The sequence below is a fragment of the Quercus lobata genome, chromosome 4 (genome assembly GCF_001633185.2).
Source record: "Quercus lobata isolate SW786 chromosome 4, ValleyOak3.0 Primary Assembly, whole genome shotgun sequence".
NCBI lineage: Eukaryota > Viridiplantae > Streptophyta > Magnoliopsida > Fagales > Fagaceae > Quercus > Quercus lobata.
Genome location: NC_044907.1, coordinates 52,367,200 through 52,388,601, shown reverse-complemented (window position 1 = coordinate 52,388,601; position 21,402 = coordinate 52,367,200).

Sequence of the window (21,402 nt, the reverse complement as noted above, 5' to 3'; positions counted from 1 at the left end):
CAGAACAGAAGGCTAAAGTTGTGAACTGAAGCTGAAACCTGGACCCACTAGACCTTGACTTACTCCAAAAAAAATTTGGAAGTGAGAATTCAGAGAAATGAGGTGGAAATGGTCAAAATAAGGCTTTAGGGCCCATTTATAGGCCTTGTACGACCTAGGTAGCTCAATGCACCTTGAAAGGCTGCTAGGTTTGCTTAGCACACATTGTATGGCCGCCAATTAGCGTTAACCGGGTCAACGTTGATCGGTTGACCTTTGACCCAAAAAAAAAAGAGTTTATTGCCTAATTCTGAGGACCAAGTCAGATAATTTCTCTGGACCAACTACAGCAGCTCAACCTTGTTAGGTAAAACCGGTCTTAATCCATGAACAGCGCAATTTTCGCACTCAATTTTGGGGCAGTAAAATGCGAAATCACATTCTTTATCCGAAACCTTTCATTGAACTCGAGATATCAGATAAAGAAGGGGCGGTTGTAGATACCGTATTTGTCTACCTTCGATTTACATGCCAAACCCCGGAAATTTCAAAAATATTATCTTTTCTCCATAGGGCTGCAGAAACATCGAGATTGACATGGCGTAACCCGTTCGAGCATCGAAGCACCCAAAGTGCCATTTTCGATCAATTTGACCAAAATGCCCCTAGTTAACCTAGGTTGACCAAAAGTCAAACGAGGTCAAAGTCCTCCCAAAACAACATTTTTCATGTTTCTATATCAAACTCGAGCTACTAGGTGACTTTTGTCAACTTTGATCAAGTTTGACCCAAGGTTAACCCTTGAGGACTTTGAATACCCTAATTTTGATCTGATTGTTAGAATAGGTTGGTACCAGCACCATTGCGAATATTATCAAATTACCTTTCCAACAACTATTCATGGGTCAAAAACAGAGTTAAAACAGTTGAGATATCTAGAAAACTAGGCAAAGCGCATTAGCACGCTTCTCAAGACCATAACTTTTGATCCGACCGTTGGATTTTCAATTTCTTTAGTGTTCTAGAAACTAGACATCTAGAGCTTCCAGGGACACCAATATTAGCTCAATCCAAATCTAGGAAGATGTTCAAATATGCATATGAAGCTGGACTAAAAATGCCAAAATTGCTAATGTCAGTAGGGGTGGCCAGCAACCCTTGTGTGGCCGCTGGTGGTGGCTGGCACACATTGTATGGCTACTAGAAGCTGAAGGGTTAGTTTTCAACTATAAATGCTTATAGACCCCACATTTTGAATAATAAAAAGATTTTGGGTATTTTTCTAGACAAATTCTCTCTCTTCTCTCTAATTTCTCTCATAAACACATCCAAACACCTTTGATTCTTCTCTTTTCTCCACAATCACAAGGTAGTGATCTTGCACCCAATCTTTCTCTCCTTGGTTCCAAACCTTGGATTTGAGGTTTAGGGTGTGGATGTAGCTTTTTAGCTACAATCCACACCCTTTTTCTTTTCATAGCTTTTCCTAACATTTTCTTGTTCATAATATGTTTCTTTTGCTTTTCCTAGTGTGTTCTTGCTTCCTAGCATATTTTTATGGTTTTTCTAGCATGTTTCCTTGCTGCTACTTTTGCCATGATTTATCACTTTGATGTTGTTGGCCTAGCCTTCTTGGGCTAGGATATGTCTAAATTTAATGTTTGTGCTTAGATCCACATGCTTTTATGCTCCTTACCATGTTTATGCTTAGATCTACATGTCTATGTGTTCTTTGCCATGTTTATGCTTAGATTTACATGCTTTTTGTTTTCTATGCCATGTGTATGCTTAGATCTATATTTTTTAGTACTATTTGCATTGTTCATGTGTCTAGATCTACATGTTGGTTGCTATGCCTTGTACTTCTTAAGCCCTTCTATAACTTGATATCTCTCTTTCTTGTGTTTTGGCCCTCATTGGTGGGGTGTAAATCTAGATCTTATGGTCTAAGCCTACACCCGTACACCTTGGCCCATATTAAAAGGTTTGGATCATTTCCTTTATGCATATTTATGTTTACTTGCTTGCTTCTATACTTTATGTCCATGTTAGCCTCTCTAGATCTAGGCTTTGCTATGCTCTGTGCCTCCCTTGGGCTTTTCCTTGTGTGGTTGCATCTGTCCCTCTTGGGGTTTGTTTGAATGTAGCCACTTGTAAGATACATCTCTGTGGTGTTGGTGTGCTTGATACACACCTTTCTCTGCCCTGTGTGATCTTGTTATGCTTGCCATGCTTGCTTTGTGCCACCTGTTTGGCTTTCCTTGCTTCTATGCATTCTTTTTGCATGCTTGCCAACATGTTCATGCATGAGTTTGTGTGTCATCCATAGTCCAATCCAATGGAACTATGGACACTCAATCCAAACCTACATTTATCCTCCTAGGACTCCCCCTTTTTGTTTGATAACATGTTTGTTGGCCTTTTCGTGTGCTTCACATGCTTGTTTGCCCTCATTTGGCATTTTTTGCTAGTTTGTCTTTTAGCATGCTTTTCCTCTGCTTGTTTCTTTACTTATCTGTTGGCTTGTTTCTTTTGTCATCGCATGTACACACATGAGCATGGACACTTGGAGCAAGAGTACGACCTCCTAGGCACAAGCAAAATGGGCAAGGATGCAAGCAAGAAGATGTAAGCCCACGAAGGGCAATGTTCAATAGATGGGGGGTCTAGCCCCTCTAGAGTAGTTTTCTCTCTCTCTCTCTCTCTCTCTCTCTCTCTCTCTCTCTCTCTCTCTCTCTCTCTCTAAGCCTTTTCTCTAGAGCATGTATTAGGGTTTCCTCCCTCCTTGTACCCTTTACTTTCCTACTCTTTGCTTGGGCCGCATTCCTCAGGTATGGCAATGTCTGTTTTACATTTTCTGTATCTTGCTGGGCCATACCCTTGGAACGTTGGCAATGTCTGTTTTACTTTCCTACTATGTGTGATAGCATTGTGCATGTTGTATGTGTGTGTATACACACACACACACACACACACACATATATATATATGTCTATGCCTGTGTGGGTGATCATGCACTTTGTACGATGGACTCTTGTGGTTACATGAGTGACCCTTGTTGATCACGAGTGCCCTTGACCTTGTAGTGTGGGTATGCGCTCAAGGCAATTGTTATAGGTGCATATTCATGCTATATTGTATGCACGATCATCGCGGTGTGATTGTCTTGATCCATGTCACCTGAGTGACATTGGTTTCCCTGTGTATGTGACACGCATCAACATACTTAATGCTTTGAAGGGTTTTGACTTGTTACAGTACAAGCATGTCGATACACATCGTATACACAGACGCAAAACCCTACTGGTGTGTCATAGCGCACCAAACGCGAAACTTTGTCAGATTTTCGCCATGAAAATTAGGCACCCTGTTGCCATATTCTCATAGCAAAAACTTGGTGAGAATAGCATTTTGTGCGCTATGAGGCACCTGAGGTGGAGTGCTGCTGGATTTCCACTGCGAAAATAAGGGAAAATGCTACCGAATTTTCAACATGGAAATTTGAAATCAATTCCAAATGCACTAAGAAAACATCGATTGGGACAACACCCATTCCAAAACCAAACCTCAAAGCCCAATATGTTTAAAGCTCCGAAAGCTAATGCCAATAACTTGTTTCCAACTGCCAATGTCCTTAAATTATGATTTTACCAGAACAAAGGACTGTTTACGGATAGGCATTGTGGGGTTTCTGTAAGGTTGAATTTATTCAACCATTTAATTGGCTTTATTCCATGCCAAATTTGCTTGTAATTCGGCATTTAGTAACCCTGTATTTAGGTGGGTTTGATGTAAGGGTAGTGAGTGAGATAGAGTGAAGATTGCTCAAGAGTATGCAAGAAAACAGAGACTCGCGGGTGACTCGTGGCTGCAAGCCGCCAGACGCAGCACACGTGCCAAGCATGCTGGAAGGTGAACAGTCATGCAAGCTGGAGCACTACAGGACAAAACATGACAACTGGCCATACGGTTATCTCGCGACTGGATCTCGCGACTTAGTTAAGCCGCGAGCCACCCCTGTTTTGTAAAAACCTGACGTTTCACATTCCTCTCCCACTCCAGTATAAATACCCATTTTACCCACGATTGTGAGAGAGCTTCCAGAGAGAATTTTGAGAGAGAAACTCTAAAGAAAAATAAGATTGATTCACCCACAATCTATACATTAGGGTCTCTTCAAATTCCTCAACTCTCTTCCTCTCCATTGTCAAATCCTTGAGAGGCATTATATCAAACCTGGTTCTCACCATCATCATCACTGTGAGACAGCTATTTGGATTTCTGGGAAGCAGTTAGGAAGGAACCAATCTTCATTGGTTGATGCTACGGTCTAGTAGCGGAATCCGGGAAATTAGAAAAGAAAAAAGTTCGGCGCAACCTCATTGGAGCAAGAAGCTTGGAGGGCTTAGGTGCACTGGGTAGATTAGGCTTGGAGGGTCTATTGCTGTCCATGTATCACAACTGTATTTTCTAGTGGATTGTTTACCGCTTGGAGGGCGGCGGAGAGGTTTTACGTCAAGGGCTTCGGTTTCCTCTTCGATAACACATCGCGTGTTGTCTTTGTGTTTGCATCTTCCTTCCTCTCTATCTTTGCCTTTTTATTATCTGCTGTGGATTGTATTTTGTTTTGGCTTAGATAGTTTTTAACCAATTCCATATTATAGCTTATGTTAAGTTTCCGCACACTTGTTGTTTGACATATTGTTTGAATTGGTTAAGTTGTAATTTGGGGATCTAAACGTTCAAGGGTGTTTATACACGTTTTTGAACTTTCAATTGGTATCAGAGCGGGTACACTGCTATTGGTTTCATTACCATTGTGTGATCCTTGACTCCCTTTTGAAATGGATAGGTCTCAATCCCTAAATGCACCTCCATATTTTGATGGTAGTAATTATGTTTTTTGGAAGGTTCGCATGAGAGCTTTTCTGTGTTCTATTGATGAATCTGTTTGGGATGCTGTTGAGATTGGTTGGACCAGACCTGAAGCAGCCAAATCCACATGGGATAAGGCAGCACTTGCTGCATCTAATGCTAACAGTAAAGCACTCAATGCTATTTTCTGTGGTGTGTTTCCAGATGAATTTCACAGGATTTCTCATATTACCATTGCCAAAGAAGCATGGGAGATTTTGGAAACCACCTATGAAGGCACAAAGAAAGTGAAAGACACCAAGTTGCAAATGCTGACCACTCGGTTTGAGGAGCTCAAAATGAGTGAGGATGAGTCTTTTGACTCTTTCTATGGGAAGTTAAATGAGGTGGTTGTCAGTAAGTTCAACTTGGGGGAGAAAACGGAGGATTCAAAAATTGTAAGGAAGATCCTTCGATCATTGCCGGAAAGTTTTCGTGCTAAAGTAACAACAATTGAAGAGAGCAAGGACCTTGATGACATCAAAGTACAGGAGCTGATTGGTTCTCTGCAGACTTATGAGATGTCGTTGCCCAACCAACGGATGCTAAATCCCCGTAATCAATCTGTGGGCAGGTCTGAATCTCGTGCCAAGTCACGCCCACGACCACAAAGAGGTCGTAGAGCAACTTATGTGTGTCATTATTGCGGACTTCAAGGGCATACTTGACCAAATTGCCAAAAGCTGAGAGCAAAGAACAGTGCAACTCCTCAAAGGTCAGGAGGACCTAGAAATGATAGAAGAAATTGGGCAAGTGATCAATCTAGAGATCAGAATGGTGATCCCGGAATGATGAACGTGATGAAGATGATTGGTGCATTCACCAACTGCTTGGAAAGCTTCTCACAAAGGTTTGAAAGTCCTAACTCCCGTACCCAATCCTATAAGGAAATCACCCCAAATACAAGTGATGTGTGGGTGAAAAAGGGTACTCATGCATAAGCATTACAACATGTCCATGCATTAATACTTCCTATGCTTTGTGACAATGTTTGTTTGTTTTGCTTGCTGTTTTTGTTGATTGGTTGTTTGCTTGTCTACTTGTGCATATTTTTAATTTTGTTTTATCAATCTTTTTGCTTTTAGTGTCAAAAATCCAAAAATCACATAAAAATTTAGAAAATCAAAAAGCTTGATTGACTTTGTTGAGCTTTTGTCTCAAAGCTTGTTTTGTCTTGTACCTTTGTGCTAATGGCTTTGTGCATTTTCGAGCATTGCTTGTTTTCATGCATTCATATCTCTATGGGAGAAATCTTGAAATCTATGTGATTGTTGTAAATAGATCTTCAAACTTGTCATGAATGATTAGTGAATGATTTTGTTGATCTTGAGACATGCATAGACTTGTGTCTATATCTCTTCCCACTCTTTATTTTTGTTTTGCTAAAAAGAGCTCACCAAATGTAAATCTCCAAATGAAAAGAGATATTGAGCTGCAAAAGCCTGTCGCACATTCTAGTATTCGACTAGGAAAAAGGGTAAGCGACTTTATATTAAAGAAAATGTTTATTCAAAAAGCCAAAGGCTTGTTCATTAAAGTGAAATGTCAAATATCACTCTCACAATGAGAGGTGATTGCCTCAAAAGATCAAAAAGATCAAATGTTATGATTAAAAGTGGAGTCAAATGTAAAGCTCCAAATTATGTTATCAAGTTTTGTAGGAGGTCATATATACATATTTCTATAATTGAGATGGGTCACATGATCTAGTGCTAATTGTGTATGTCTTGGTTGAATTGATCATTGAAGCTTCACATTAGACTAAGGACTATCTCATTGTTGATATCCACACACAACACACAAGTTTATGTTCAATAAATGCTATATTCATTTGTGTGATTGTACTTGATGAAATGTGTTTTCACATGCTCAATCTTTGTTAATTCAAGCACAAAAAGATTTTTGAGTGTTTTAGGTGTTTTTGGAAAGTATTTTGTTTGAAAAAATTTGAAAATTTCAAAAATCCGGTTTTGCCCTATTTTGGCAACTCAGTCGCGGGTATGTCAAGTCGCGAGCCTCAGTCGCGTCTTCGCGGGTCATTTTTGGCGACTTGTTCACGAGTGGAAGGTCCAGTCGCGAGGGTTACTCAGAGATTTTCGCGGCTCAGCTCACGACTCACTCGCGGGTAGACCTTCCAGTCGCGGAAAACACTTAGAAAAATTTTTCAAATTTTTGTTCTTGAGTGTTTTGGCGGCTTGAACTGGCGACTGTGTGGCGACTTAATCAAGTCGCGAAAAACGCGTGTTTGGCAAAAATAGGAGCAGTTTTTAAATCTTTTTTTTCAGTTTTCCCTCGAACATTTGTGACTGTTCATCTTCTTCCTAAACTATCTCCTTCCCAAACACTCCGTGAATCCATTTTCCAATCTCCATTGTTGCATATTTTCTGCTCAAATTCTTCAAGTCGCAGGTATGGGTTTTTAGTTTTGATCTCATTTCTACTTGATTTTGTGTTTTTCCCTTTGATTTCTCGCTTCTGTTTCTGTTTTAGAGGTGGGTTTGTGTTTCGGACATTGCTTTTTGTTCATGCTTAGCTTGCGGATGCTGTTGCTAGAGTTTGATTTGATTTTAGTTGTTTCCTTTTTGGTCTTCATCCTGTGCTTTGCTAAGTGTTTCTTTTATTTTATCTGAACTTGAGCTGTGGAGCTGTTTCAAAATGTTCCGTTTGAGGTTGAGAGTTTTACTGAGCTGATTGTGCTTGTTCTATTGGGAGCATCTGTTTGTTTCACAATGCTGATTATGAGTCATATCATTTTCCATTATCTGTCTCATTGTCATATATCTGCCTTTAGGATAGTTTCTGTATCTGATGATTTTATATGTGTTTCCTATCTTAGGCATGTTTATCCATGTGATTGATCTAAGTAGCTTATTGTTTAAGTGTTCAAGTTCATCTGTGTAGCTGATATTTCTTTGTTAATTACATGGTACTGACTTGTTCTGTTCATATACTGCTCTATGCTGTTGTGGCCTTTTCTGATTGTTTCACAGATGGCTCCCTTACCTCCGAAAAAGAAAACTTCTGCAAAGAAGGCTGACAAAAGATTGAAAATGGATCCTAAACTGTTTAGGTCAGTTCATCACTTTGAGAGATACAAGGATATCTTCTTGAAAGCAGGAATTATTCAAGAAAGATTTGTAGATTTGGAGGACTTAAGACAATCCTTTATCCCCAGTTGTTTTGAAGGAAGAGGATGGGAAAAGTTTCTGAGTGATTTCCCTGTAGTGTGTGAACCCCTAATTAGGGAATTTTATTCAAATGCTGTGATAAAGGAGAATGAGTGAAGTTGCTGGGTTAGAGGTAAAGAATTCATTTTGGATGCACATGTCATAGATGATGTGCTAGGGCTTGAAGGTTTAGAAGATCAGGAATTTATTAATTACAAGGATAGAAGTGTTTCTATTGAAACAGTTCAACAAAGGATAGGTGGGCAGAGAGAAGGGAAATGTTTGAACACCACTGCCTTTCCAGTGGACATGAGGTGTTTAACAATAATCATGATGTTTAATCTCTATCCCATAAAGAAGTTGACTACAATCAACTGTGCAAGAGCAATTTTTCTGATGGATCTCAAAGAAAAGAATTTCATTGACATAAGTTCCCACATTTATGACACCATTGTGGATGAGACAAGAACAACCTCTAGGCCAAAATTGATCTTTCCCAGTTTGCTAATGAGGATTTTTAGAAGGAAGGGTGTTCCAATCCCTCAAGACATCAGTCCCATGTCCACACCCTCTGCAATTAACAAGCTTACCTGCAAAAGGATAAGTGTTAGGCTTCTAGGAGAAGAAGATGAAGGTGATGAAGAAGAGGGTGCCCCAATGGAGACTGAAGCAGAGGCAGCAGGGCATGCATCAACCTCAACATCTAGGAGGAGTGGCAAAAGGTCTAGAGCATCAACTTCTTCAGATACACCTCCAGATGCTTTCCAAATCATTCTGGAACGACTTGATGGGATTAGAGAAGTCCAGACTGAGCACTCTGAGAGGATGAGAGCCATGCAGGACCAGATTGATGTTTTGTCTGCAAAACTTGACAGCTTCACCACCCAGCCTGAACAGTGACCCTTTGGCCATTCCGGTCAAAAAGGGGGAGATGTTTCTTTTTTTGATAATGACATTGATGATTGAGAAGCAGAAAAACAGCTCTTAAGGGGGAGTAATGTGTTGAGGGGGAGTTGTCAAAGTTGTCAAGATCATAAACTTTGTTTATATATGCTTATGTTTTGGGTATTTAATGTTTTTATGGGTTTGATACACTGTGTTGTGTTGTGTTTTTATGGGTTTAATGTATAGTTGTTTCTAACTCTTAACCTATACTTTTGGTTTAAACTTTTATATATCTTGATGATGTTATTCAGGATTTTTTGTGTTTGTACCCATGTGCTGTTGTAAGCTTTTAGGGTTAATATTTTATGCATAGTTTGTAGGCTTTATGGTATGTACCTTGCTTAATGCAGCCTTTATGCTATGTTGAAATCAGTACTTTAATCTAAATGTCTTGCATTTTGATTTATGTACTGTCACTCTTGTGCCCTTGTAGGATTGTTCCTAGATGCATATACCTTGTGTACTATTCATTGGTTGAGTGTTGAACATACAAGTGTCTTGCCTTGTGCTTGTTAACTTGTATGTCCTTGTGTTCATTCCAAGTGTGAATGAGCACTGTGATCACTACCTTGTGGTGTTCACTTGGTTGATCAAGCCTTGGTTTGTTTCTTAACTCCATCTTTGCTTGATCACATATTGCCTGTTTCATATGCATTTTATGATTTTCTGCTTAACAATGATCATGGTGTATTGTTGTGTTTTAGGAGTATTATGTTCATATGATTCAAGTGCTTCACAGCTTCTAGAGTTAGGTGTGAGTGAGTTTTGTTCAACTGTTCTCAACTCACATGTTAAGTCTAGAGTCTGTTTTAGGGTTTTGTCACGGAATAGCCAAAGGGGGAGATTGTAAGGTTGAATTTATTCAACCATTTAATTGGCTTTATTCTGTGCCAAATTTGCTTGTAATTCGGCATTTAGTAACCCTGTATTTAGGTGGGTTTGATGTAAGGTTAGTGAGTGAGATAGAGTGAAGATTGCTCAAGAGTGTGCAAGAAAACAGAGACTCGCGGCTGGGCCTCGCGGGTGACTAGCGGCTGCAAGCCGCCAGACGCAGCACACATGCCAAGCATGCTAGAAGGTGAACAGTCATGCAAGCTGGAGCACTACAGGACAAAACATGACAACTGGCCATACGGTTATCTCGCGACTGGATCTCGCGACTTAGTCAAGCCGCAAGCCACCCCTGTTTTGTAAAAACCTGACATTTCACATTCCTCTCCCATTCCAGTATAAATACCCCTTTTACCCACGATTGTGAGAGAGCTTCCAGAGAGAATTTTGAGAGAGAAACCCTAAAGAAAAACAAGATTGATTCACCCACAATCTATACATTAGAGTCTCTTCAAATTCTTCAACTCTCTTCCTCTCCATTGTCAAATCCTTGAGAGGCATTATACCAAACCTAGTTCTCACCATCATCATCACTGTGAGACAGCTGTTTGGATTTTTGGGAAGCAATTAGGAAGGAACCAATCTTCATTGGTTGATGCTACGGTCTAGTAGCGGAATCCGGGAAGCTAGAAAAGAAAAAGGTTCGGTGCAACCTCGTTGGAGCAAGAAGCTTGGAGGGCTTAGGTGCACTGGGTAGATTAGGCTTGGAGGGTCTATTGCTGTCCATGTATCCCAACTGTATTTTCTAGTAGATTGTTTACCGCTTGGAGGACGGCGGAGAGGTTTTACGCCGAGGGCTTCGGTTTCCTCTTCGATAACACATCGCGTGTTGTCTTTGTATTTGCATCTTCCTTCCTCTCTATCTTTGTCTTTTTATTATCTGCTGTGGATTGTATTTTGTTTTGGCTTAGATAATTTTTAACCAATTCCATATTATAGCTTATGTTAAGTTTCCGCACACTTGTTGTTTGACATATTGCTTGAATTGGTTAAGTTGTAATTTGGGGGTCTAAACGTTCAAGGGTGTTTATACACATTTTTGAACTTTCAGTTTCTAACACCTTCCACACATGTAACCTGACTTCTGAACTAAAAAATCAATATTTTTTTTTTCTCCATCCACATTAGATTAGGAAAAATGCCCTTTTTCTTAACCTATGATCTTTAATAAAATCAAATAGAGTCAGGTGACCAATCACACCTTAGAAAAACCAAATGATTGGTGGCAACTTCACTTACCCTTGGTAATTTCCATAAAATCGACTCAAATTCCAGTCACATACCCAAGGTACGACACACCTCCATATCCATCCTCCACCGAAAAGAGGAGAGGCGCATGAGCGTCGTCGCGATGAGTGGTTGAGTAGCTGTGAGACGTCGACATCACCCTAAAGAGATACTACCAGTAGTATAAAAGACTACTGACTATGTTACTACTTTTCTTTTTAAGTTATGTAGACCATTAAGTTTTCAAGTTTTTAATAGGACTCCTAAAAGCCCGTCAGGCAAGGCTGTCAACATTTTGTGTTCAAGTTATTTTTAATAAAGGAACTATTCTTAAGAAATCATGTCCTCAAACAAGAAATTGGCGAAAAAACACAAATCCAACTGATGACCAAAGACACCGACGGATGGCTAGTCACTTAAAATATTGTAGGTCTCACCCAAAGGGAAGATTGGCGACCAAGGACATCAAAGGGTTCTTGGTCACTTAAAATATTCTATGTCTCACCTAAAGGGAAGACTGACGAATAAGGACACCGACAGATTCCTGATCACTTAAAATATTCTAGGTCTCACCTAAAGGGGAGATCGATGACCAAGGATGCCAACGGCTGCCTGGTCACTTAAAGTATCCTAAGTTTCACCCAAAAGGAGGACTGACGACTAAGGATACCATCAGGAGCCTAGTCTCTTAAAAGATTCTAAGCCTCGCCAAAAGAGAAAGGCTTACACCTAAGGGTGCTTGGCCTCTTAAAAATTTTTGAAGTTTAACCCAAAGGGAAACCAAGACTACTGATGATCAAAATAATTACATATTTTGACTAACGGTTGCAAAACACATCAAGAAGAAATATTTATATTGAAACTCAAAAACATAAAACCGACGGAGGCATCAAATATAATTAATATAAAGTGTTTCATCACATTGTTGAGCCAAAAACAAGGCACCTTAATTGATTTCAAAAAAATACAAATAGAGAAACAAAGAAACTATTTAAATCTTGTAGTCGTCTAGATAGTTCAGTTGAGTTGGCTCGTCAGTTTCCTCCTCAACTTAACCATCGGTCCCATAAATCACAAGGGGGTAACCTCCATCCCCCCGAGAATGGTGTCTCCCTCGTTACGGGCATCTCCATCATAAGGCGTCATGGAGATGAGGGACTCTATCTAGACTTGGGAGAAATCCACCTCAAGAAAGAAAAGGGTCACCTATTTTCAGAAGTCCTCAAAACCATCACCATATTGGATCCCCAGCTCGTCGATGTAAGGTTAGGATGATTGAAATTCAGTGACGGCGTCGGCCTTTATCTAGTCCATTCACTTGCGAAGGGCTGCCAGCTCTAACACCAAATTGGTGTTCTCCTTTTCTAGCACCTCAGCTTAATGGGCATTTACCTCCTGTTGGCTCAACTTCTCCCTCGGCTCTTTAACTTCAGCACCAAGGGTCCACATGCCTTCCTTATAGGTCTTTAGCTTCACCTCCTCGTCAGCTAGGCGAATCCTCAGCCTTTTGACCGACGCCTTGGCAACACACCTTATCTAGAGTGCCCTCATCCTCACTAGCCCCTAGAAACAGACGAACAATTAGGCAGGGCAAGAATTCACACGAAAACTACTAAGTCAAATGGAACAATTGCTTACCTTCACCATATCAGAAAGGCCCAAATCTCCTAGATCTTTGGTCTTATGGGATGTACGAACTCCCCCCCGACGGACCTCAGAAGATCACGAGCCCGTCAGTCTAAGATGAGGTGTGTCCCACAAAGTGCTAGACTCGTCGGATTATATAGAAAGATTCCCGACGAATCAGTCCTCATTCTCTACCATATGACTTCAGTTGTAGTCGACGAACTAGCTAACCTTGATCCATACTGACAAATGGAAGTGGGATCATACAAATGGATCACAAGAAGACAAGGAGATCGACGAGTGGAGTATGGTCCTGACAGTTGATCCATAGGTCCTGCAGGGTCCTTAAGTGTTCACCACTCATAAATCCCTAGATTTCTGGGCATTAAACTCTACATCTTCCACACAAGAAAAAATCTTGTGTTCATAAGATCTAGGTCGGCCCTCTACCACTATAAAAGCCCTAGGTCTCCCCATACCTAAGGTACACAGAAAATCCCTAACTCTTTCACTATAAAGTTCTTGGATATTTTTCATTCACTGACTTAATTTTCAAAGGGTTTTTGGCTGGCACCTCACCTATGCTCTCTGTAGGTTCCTAGTTTCTTCAAATGCCCATTAAAGTGTCCAAGGGTGATCAGCTCATTAACAAGTTTTGAGCATCATCATATATATATATGTGTGTGTGTGTGTGTGTGTGTGTGTGTGTGAATTCAAGAGGCAAAAAAATGAAAAATACCTTCTAAGTCATCTTTGGGCAGAGGTTACTAACATTTTTTTGAAAGGCTAAATAAAAATTCATTTCAAGACAACATACATCAGCCCCTACCTAGCTACAGGATACCTCATTATATCTTTTGACTTTTCCAATTTTCTCTCGAAACAATAAACACCACTTAGATTTTTTTTTCTTGCTTTCTCATCTAAGTTTCATCTAGCTTGTTATTTTTAGACCTCTAAGAAAATTAGTGTTTAATCAACTTCAAGGCCATATTTTTAATTCAATCAATTACGAAAGCCTTAGGTTACAAAAACAAACATTCATGTCATGGTGGAATATTAAATAAGACAAAATATGATAACCTAGAAAACCTTATGGAACAACTTGTTCCCAAAGAAAAACCTGAGAGGACTTGACCTAATCAATCTAGAAATAAAAGTTTCACTATAAGCTGGAAATTGACAATAAAAAATTGCAATTTGTAGAAATCTAACTTCAATTACTAAACTGAGCTATGAATCCCATAAACTTCCTTTATAATGAACTACTGCAATGTAAACCTCCAATCCACGCACTTCAAAATCCCATTGAAGATTTAGAACTCCAATACACTTGATAGCTAACGCTTAGAAACTTGAATCCATTGAATGAATGTGTGAGTGATCAGTGGTAGTGACTTTAAAAGAGCAGTAGGCACAAACATTTAGATTTTAAATTGAGCAGCTACAAAGTCTCCTAGAAAGGTACCTTAGAATTTCCCTTAAATATTTAGTGAAGTAGGTCTAAAACCTAAACATTTGATGGGCTAATAGGCTAAAGAAAAGATTCTAGAAATCGACTTTCAATCTTTTGAAGTTAAGTTTCGACCGATCGAAACTATTAAATATTCATATTCTTGAATCAACTTCTTTCCTATTCTTGCACACTGAATACCAGCTTCTTTTGCATTGTCTAATCAATTCTATAGACTCTATGAGCTATATCTAGACAAGTTTGCATTTACATGTTTGCCAATTAATCTATACAAGTATAGAACCTAACATACCTAGCTCCCCTTTGCTTTCTTAGATCAGTTTTATCTACCTCCCTTGCTTTCTCATATCAGTCTCTCATCTCAATTTCTCTTTCTCCCTCTCATATTTCTTTCCCTCTCTCTCTCTCTCTCTTCCCTAAACAAATAGTTCATACCCACATCCAAGATCTAACAATGATAAAGCAAAAAGCCTACATCTGACCCTATAAACCTGTGCACAGTTCTATAATGCTAGCATTTTGAATGCAGTTGGAGCAGTTCCCAGTTAAAATGGATTTCACGAGTTTCTTTTTGTGTTTAAGATGACCAGTTCCTAGTTAATCAGGTTCGACCATCCAGTCCGATTTTCAAAACCATGCCTAGAGCAGAAAATAATTTTTCATTAGCATTGCACAAATTAATGACTATTAATAATAATTTTAAATTCTTCTACTAAAAAGTTTATAATTTTCAAGTTGTACAACACTTAATTGTATTATTTAAGGAAATGAAAGTAAAATGAAATAATACTTTCTAGGATTTATTTGTGTACACAACAATTGGACTTCTAACGTTACGAGTGCCATCCGACCACACGAGCGATGCAGACAACCTGCTGGTCCAAGTGATTCTTTAAGTTCCTACAGTCCTCGGTGGTATGCCTCGGTTCTTGGTGGTATTGGCAATATAGGTTTTGCTTGCGTTTCATGGGGTCTCCTGCCATCTTATTTGGCCATTTGAAGAATGACTCATTCTTGATCTTCTCCAGATGCTGGTGTACTGGATCTTGAAACACAGCATTAACTGCCTACGCATCGGCAGATCTGAATTGCCCTGCAAAGTCTCTCCTCAATCAGTTGTTGTTATTAAATCGGTCCGACCTGAAGTCCCTCCTCTCCTGAGGGACAATCTTTGCTTTACCTTTACCCAATTGTTGGTCTTCTTCAACCCTTTTATACTTGTCGATTCGATCCATGAGTTGGCGCAGGCTAGTGATAGGCTTTCCTGTTAGGGATTTTCTTAAACCATGATCGGTTGGGAGGCCGCTCTTGAAAGTGTTGATGGCGACATCATCAAAGTTACCCTCTATCTCATTGTACACCTCCTAGTACCTGTCCGAGTATGCTTTCAGGGGCTCCCCTTCTCGCATGGACAAAGACAGTAAAGAATCCAAGGGCCGAGGAACCCTGCTACTCGTGATGAAGCGAAAGCCAAAGGCCTGGGTTAGCTGCTTAAAGGAAACTACAGAATTTGGCCTCAGGCCATCAAACCATCTCATTGCCACTAGTCCTAAGCTGGATGGAAATACTTTGCACATCAAAGCCTCGTTTTGGAATGGACGGCCATCCTCTGGTTCAACTGGCTTACATGCTCTACGGGGTCCGTTCGACCATTGTACATGGTGAAAATAGGTTGATGGAATCACCAAGGGAGCTTAGCCCCTTCTATCTTGCGTGTGAAGGGTGACTTAGAGATCTGATCCAAGGCCTTGCTCATGGCGTCATTTAATAGGCCTTTACGAGACGGACTTTTGTATCTGTGTTTATGGTGGTGCTCTTCCTCATAAGAAAATGTTTCACTTGGTGGAGTTCTTGACATTTGTCTATAATTGTCGTCCCCTTCATCATTACAGGACTTATCTGAACTGGAAGGGGACCGCTTCCGTTGCGCACGACATAGTTTCTTTTTTAAGTTGTCAATCTCCTGCTGCAGGGTTTTATTACCGTCCCGCCTTTGGGACACGAGACTTCCCACCCTAGAATGGCTTCTACTTGTATGGGTAGTACGCACACTACCCTCTCGATACCTGTCCCGATCTCTTTCCCATTCAAGGTTAAGAAAGTTGTCTTGCCATTGAGAACCTGCAGGCTCTGTTTGGTGTGGACCTACTTGGTGTGGACCTGATCCCACCATGTTTAACTATTACACTCACTGAGGCACAAGTTCTCCCCACAGACGGCGCCAATTGTAGGGTCACAATTTACAGCCCAAGCCCAAAACGTATGGAGTCTTGGCCCAATAAGCCCAATATAATAAATTTGTAGAGAATAGATTAAAGAACTAGGTCCTAATGAGTTGAACAACGACTAGTATTGAATTGCATGACGATCAAACATAAATAAATGATGCTGATATCAATGGACTTTCAATCCGAGGAGGTTAGACCTGTATATAATGATCACTCTTGGATATCAGAATGATTTAGATTGCTATAATATTTTCTCTCTCTATTTTTCGATCCCCTTCTCATGGAGGGTCTCTCACATTATATAGCTCCTTTTGGGTCATCTTAATCCTACACTTGTTGATCATCTGAGTCCCTACTTGAGTGCCCGTCCCATCAAACACTCCTTTTAGCCTTATGTGAGTTGTGGTAGTCAATGCAGCACTGTTCAGAGGTCTTCTTCACATAAATGCGGCCAGAAAAGTAGCTGCAATACATTTAATGCAGTAGTAGCAACTTTTCCTTAGATATTTTTGAGTTTCCTTCTTTCTTGTATGTTCATGAGGCACATTCCTATCGCTAGAGCCTTTTGAAGAGTCACTCTAATTGCTAGAGTACACACTTGGGCTACATTCATCGTATCTGAGGAGGGATTCCTCCTAGGATCATCTTCCATTCATTCCCTACTTATAAGACTTTAACTGGGAATCCCTAAAAACTATTTGCTCCTCCTCGGACTTGTCAATGTCCCAGATAAATCCCAAAGCCCAATATATGATCTTGGGCCCTTACCCCTACAGCAGATTTTTTAAACCCAAAAAAAAAGGTAAATCATGACAAAAAAGAAATCAAGAACATGTTTCAACAAAAAGATATTGACAATACATGGTATGAGCATTTAGAAATCAAAACTAAAAGAATATTTACACATGCATCATCAAAATAAAAGAAATAGAAGAAAAAGAAAATAGTAAAGAAAAACTACCTCTTGCATGGACGTACTCTTCTTCTTGAGGAAATATTTTAGGGTTCAAAGAAATTTGTTTAATTATCTTTGAAACCTAAAATACCTTGCTTACAAAAAAGAAAGTCTTAAGGCTAGAGCCTCTTGAACGTCTTTAACGTAAGAGAGAAAATAATAAAAAAGGGAGTCAGAAAGAGAGGAAATTTGAGAGCGTGAAAAAGTGTGCTAAATTTGAGATGAAGCCTCTATTTATAGAGGCTGGGAGACTTGAAAAAATAGCTAGATGATCAGAATATGAACTGGGACGCGTCCTTATCTCTAAAAAATTGAAAAGGCTGTGTTTTAGCTTAATCTGAATGCCCTCAAGCCAAGGCCTAAATTTGCGCCATTCGGCACTTGAAAAGTGTCGTTCAGCACTTGGAAAGTGCCGAATGGCACTTTTGGGTGTCAAACCTACTTTCGAGTTTCAGTCCATTTTAGACTCTTTTTTTGAGATTTTTTTGAGCTAGGACTTGCACTTAGACGCGTTTTTAATCCATATTCTAAAAATTAAACTCTTTTATGGATAATTCAAGTCTTTTCAGCAACAATTATCTTGTAGATAAATACTCTAAAAAGTCTTAATTATCCACAATTTTATTGTTATCCAACTATCCCCTTTATTCCCATGCAAGCAAACCTATTTTTGACACTAACTAACAACCAATTACAAAATTATTTAATTAATATTAATTGTTTGAAAAATCAGAATTAATTTAAATTAATCATGCATGGTTGATTCTACCTAGACACAATGCATGCTGATCGTGCAAACTTGATCATGCGATATCTTTCGATCCAACAATCCGATTTGGAAACCGGTATATCGTCACGACCATTAGAATCTCAAGATCATTTTTATGATATACAATAAAAAAATTAATGCATGTAATGCAATCATGAATTTTGGGTACATGAATGATCACTCTAGTTATCTTCCTTGATTAAATCATGGGTGCAAAATCGAGTGTCTACAGCATCACATTGCATCTTTAAAGTCTACGCCGCATTGCACTTGGATTGCATAGCCTCTCTTCTAGGTCGTATCGCATCACCTGACATCTTTAGAGCTTAGACTACATCACCACTTGTCTAAGTTATATCACCTCGCATCTCTGAAGTTTTGATGGCATCGCTAATTTTCAAAGTCTTAGGACGTCTTCTCACATCTTTAAATTCTTCATCATGTCATCTCTCAGCTTCAAAGTCATGTTGGCATCTCCTTGCGCCTTCGAAGTTTGGGATATGTCCCTTTGTATCTCTGAAGGAGCCTTGATGACGAAGCAAACATTCAAGAAGATAGTTTTCATCCTTGAACATGGGAAGATCACCACCCTGCTACTCAAGGGGGCATTTAAGAAGATATTTTTCATCCTTGAACGTGGGAAGATCACCACCCTACTACCCAAGGGGGTATCAAAAAAATTTGTCCACTTGAGCATGGGAAGCTCACCACCCTACTACCTAAGTGGACCTTCAAGATGATAGTTCTCATCCTGGAGAAAGAAGACCTTATCAAGATGCAAGGAGAATTGCCAGAGAGTTGAAGGAACAATTGTCAAAAACAGGAAAGAGCATGAAGTTCCAATGAATCAGAGAAAGAGAAGAAAACCATAAAAGAAAATCAAGCCAAAGAAAAAAACAACAACAACAGTGGCCGCTTGAAAAGAAAAGAAGCACAAAAGTTGTAAATTCATTGAAGGAAAAGACAAAACCAAAGAAATAAATAAATCCCAAAAAAAAGAAAAAAAGAAAAAAAGAAAGAAGATCTGTAGCTGCGGCAAGGTGAAAGTATGGATCATGTCTCCTTTTATAGGTGTCGTGACAACTGACGAGTAACCCTAAAGGTACGTTTGGTACATTGAATATAAAGTACATTAGGAATAGTAATCTTTATTACTGGGAATAGAAGTGATGATCACAAGGAAATCAATAGGCTGAATGTCTCGGGCGTTGATGATCTCAATGTTACTTGGAATGTCCTAAAAAAGTAAACACAAAATCAGAAAAGACCGAGGAAGACCGGCCAAAAATCCTCCGATACTAAAGTCAGTATTTTTGGAATTCCAATTTGTGTGGAAGTGTCTGAATGACTTACCCTTTCATAGATGAAAGTTTGTATAGCACATAGTTGGGACAGTTACTGGTTTAGCAACTGCTCCTATTATTGAGGAGTTCGGAAGACTCGGAGGTAACTTCCATAACTGCTATGGAAGTTACATGACCCTGTTCTCTGTAATTGTTATTTGGAAACGGTTTATGGTAAAGGACTTTGATCATTATGTTCCGTGCCGAATATGGAGCTCGTCCTAAGCTCGTATGCAAAAGAGATTTTTGGAATGTAAGGAGGTCGTCCAAACCTTTCATGGACGGACGACCTCCTCATGGACGAGTATGTTGTATCAGCATAGAGCATATTTTCTACTCGCGGTCTGTTTGTATTGTTTCCCTTGGACAACCATCGTGGACGAGTCTGGAGTTAGGTGATTATCATGCACCATCAGTTGCCCCTTCATCCATGGGCCGTCTACGGAAACGTATGCCTTCAATTTATTTCCTTGGACAAGTGCATTTATGTCACTGATTAGATGTGCCACGTGTCACTGTCCTATTGGTGACAAGTTATGTCGATTCATGTTTTCGAGGAGTAAGCCACGTGTCATTCCCTAGTTGGTTATGTCGTTTCAGGTGCTTAGGTCAGCTGCTTATAAATAGTGGAATTCCTCCTCTACCCTTTACATTTCTGAAATTTTTCTTCATCTAGAGCCTCGTCTAGAAGTCTCTCCGCGTCCATAGTCCTCTCCCATCTAGAGCCAGGTATTCTCTTCCTTCTCGTCTTTAGGTTTTTGGTTTCCAAAAAAAATGTATGAAACTATTATTTCTTCGTCTAGCAATAGTACAGAGAAAGCTATAGACAAGTATTATGATACAACCAGTGATAGTGGTTCTAGTAATAGTAGCCATAGTAGTGAGGGGAGTTCTATGGACGAGGGATATACCTCTGGTGTCCCTGGGCTTCCTTTAGAAGTTATCCAAGAACAACTTAGGAAAGCCTCTAGTTCCCAAGCTGGCACCCCGTCCAGTGTCCCTCCGTCTAGTCCTGTGGACAAAGAGGAGATCGTCTATAGTTGTGCAATAGGTATTCATTCCAAAACGAATGAGCAAAGGCTTAACAATCTCAGGACATGGTACCAGATCCCGGATGAGCTTAACCCTAGGTTGCCCGTCTGTGGAGAATGGTGTTGCAATCTCTATTTTGGAGTAGGCGTCTATAAGGCTTATTTTTTTGGGGGGTTTTAGGTTGCTTTTGAATGCATTTGCTAAAAAGTTACTAGTTAGGTTAGGTTTAAGTATATGTCAATTCAACCCTAACGCATGGAGATTAGTTATCTATATGCAAATTTTGTGGAGGGAAGTATTTGGAGGGAACTATCCTCTTACTGTGGACAAGTTCCTCTTTTGTTACAAACCCTCAAAGATAAATCAATCTCTTGGCTTTTATCAATTCACAACTAAGGGTAAAGATTGTAGATTAATCAAGTCCCTGGCCTCATCTAATAAGAATTGGAAGACAGAGTTTATCTTTGTCTCCGGTTTTTGGGCAGGGAACCCTGTGGACATTGGCAAGGACCCTTTTGGCCCTTACTATGGGGACTTAGGGAACCTTCATCCTGAAGGTATGTCCCTCCCCTTTTTCATCTTTCTTTTTCTTTTCTCTTATTTTTTATTTGTTTCTAACCCTTGTTTATCATTTGCTTTACAGGTGTTAAACAACCATCCTTAAGTAAATTTCACCGTGACCACGTCCACAGGGCTCGTCTTTACATCAATAGGGATTTTCATTTTTTGGTTACCCTACGACGTCTTGCCAAGTGGGGACTTGGTCCTGAACCAGCAGACAAGGCTATTGCTCACGAGGTCACAGTGCGAAGAAGTAAAGTTTTCATTTAATGGTCATTTGAACATCCTGTC